The 2,167-nt window shown below is 50.7% G+C and overlaps 1 protein-coding gene across 1 annotated transcript in view; it reads left to right on the top strand.

The window, feature by feature from the left end:
• MYH7B (myosin, heavy chain 7B, cardiac muscle, beta) overlaps nucleotides 1-2,167 on the top strand; it is a 54,187-nt gene that overhangs the window by 19,317 nt on the left and 32,703 nt on the right. Inside the window, exon 3 of the mRNA XM_011972413.1 lies at nucleotides 2,077-2,125. The gene's annotated coding sequence lies outside the window, so the exon portion shown is untranslated. The remainder of the gene's footprint in view (nucleotides 1-2,076; nucleotides 2,126-2,167) is intronic.

The raw sequence follows: 2,167 nt of genomic DNA, 5'->3' as shown, positions 1-2,167 counted from the left end.
ATTCATCAAACTTTATAAGATCGTTCACTGCAGCCTTGACTGTAATGGCGAAAGACTGAAAACAATCGAAATGTCTATCCAGAGGGGACCCGCATCATTTCCTAATGGGGACATGCTGTAGGACTAATTCCTAATAGGGTCTGGGCAGTTGTAATTTTGATAAATATTGCCAAATTTGGCACTGTAATTTTTCTTTTTTTTTTTTTTGAGATGGAGTCTCACACTGTCGCCCAGGCTGGAGTGCAGTGGCATGATCGCCACTCACTGCAAGCTCCGCCTCTCGAATTCACGCCATTCTCCTGCCTCAGCCTCCCAAGTAGCGGGGACTACAGGTGCCCGCCACCTTGCCCGCCTAATTTTTTTGTATTTTTACTAGAGATGGGGTTTCACTGTGTTAGCCAGGATGGTCTCGATCTTCTGATCTCGTGATCCACCCGCCTCGGCCTCCCAAAGTGCTGGGATTACAGGTGTGAGCCACACGCCCAACGGGCACTGTAAGTTTTAAATGTGTTCCTGTATTATGCACACAGTAAAGTGCATACATCTTAGATGTACAGCTTGATTTGTTTTGCAAAGTGCACACACCTGTGTCCCATGGTTCTGCTCGGTGTATAGAGCATTTCCTGTCTCCCAGAGGCTCTCTGGTGCCTCCAGCCATTACCCTCCCTCAGAGGACCACTGTGCCACTTCTGTCCCCATAGGCAAGTTTTGCCTGTTTTGAATGTATATGGTTGAAAATGTAGCTTGGAAATTATTTCTTTATATTTCATCTGGCACGCCTGTGCATTTAGAATGGGAGCGGATCGGTCAGAGGACTTCCCGTGTGGGCCTGGTCTGGCCTCTGGCCGGAACCCTGGCTCTGGAACTCCATTGTTCCATGTGTCTGGCATCTAAGGTTCTCAGATCCTTTCATTCTCGATTCTAAAACCCTGTGGAGTCACGGAGCCCTGAATGGGGTGATGGACAGGAGAGCCTGGAAGTGCCCTGAAACATTCCAAAGACTATGTCAGGCAGATGGACTGCCAGCGCCCTGAACCCCTAAGAGAGTGAGCCACGGGAAGGTGGCTTCCTGTGAACCTTGAATGTGGGAATCTGAAGGGGCTCCTAACTAGGTTACATTTCCTCGATTTGCTTCCACTTCAGCCAAACAATTCCTTGATTCTGTAAGTTCCAGGGCTGATTTTCTTCATGTATGATTTCCCCAGGGGGTCCCCAGAAAGAGGATGGGGAGGGAGGAAGGGGGAAAGAGGGTATCGATGTGCTCCCAATTCCAAATGCACAGGTGTGCCAGATAAAATATAGAGAAATAAATGCAAAGCTACATTTTCAACCACATACATTCAAAACAGGCAAAACTTGCCTATGGTGATAGAAGTGGCAGAGTGGGCCTCTGAGGTAGGGTAATGAGTGGAGGCACCAGAGAGCCTCTGGGAGGCAGGCAATGCCCTATACCCTGAGTAGAGCTGAGGTGACACAGGTGTTTGCGCTTTGCAGATGCTGGAGAGGGATGTCCCCCTCCCCCCTCCCTCCCCTTCCCCCTCTCCCTTCCCTTCTTCCTCTCTCTCCTTCTCTTTTTGATCTGGTCTCCTTCTCTCTCCTTCTCATTTTAATCTGTTCTTGGCCATTGCTCATCTGTGAGACTTGGCCAATGCTTTCCTTTCTCTGGGCCTCAGTTTCCCTGGATGTATCAAGAGGGTTGACTGGATGGTCCAACCTCAGTGGGCATCCTGTAGTTTCCTCTCTGAGTGTCCTTGCTCTCTGTATCTGGAGGTGGGAGTATTTTTCTGGGCGTGTCAGACTCTCTGTGACTCGGTTTCTCCCCGTGAGCTCCTCAGTCTCCTGAACCTCTTACTGCCTTGTCCCTGGCCCTGTCAGTCTCTGCACCCAGCCTTCCTGTCTCTCAGTGGAGTGTCTCTCTCCGCCTTTGTGATCCCCTGACAATGGGAGGTAAAAATAGCCCAGGGGCCGTGCTGGTGGAGATAAAAGGGAATTTGCCTTTTGTGTCCTGTGGCCAGGCTGGGGGGGCTGTGACACGTGGAGATTGCTGACATAGCTCTCCTCCTCTGACCTTGACAGTGGCAATAAAAGGGGTAGCAGAGCTTCCTGCCCTCACCGTGGTGCTGAGGTGGGTGATCAGGACTGGGGTTGGAGCCGAAGGGAGGGCAGG

Source organism: Mandrillus leucophaeus, unplaced genomic scaffold (genome assembly GCF_000951045.1).
Source record: "Mandrillus leucophaeus isolate KB7577 unplaced genomic scaffold, Mleu.le_1.0 Scaffold129, whole genome shotgun sequence".
Classification (NCBI taxonomy): domain Eukaryota; kingdom Metazoa; phylum Chordata; class Mammalia; order Primates; family Cercopithecidae; genus Mandrillus; species Mandrillus leucophaeus.
This window is presented reverse-complemented; position numbering and strand designations above follow the sequence as displayed.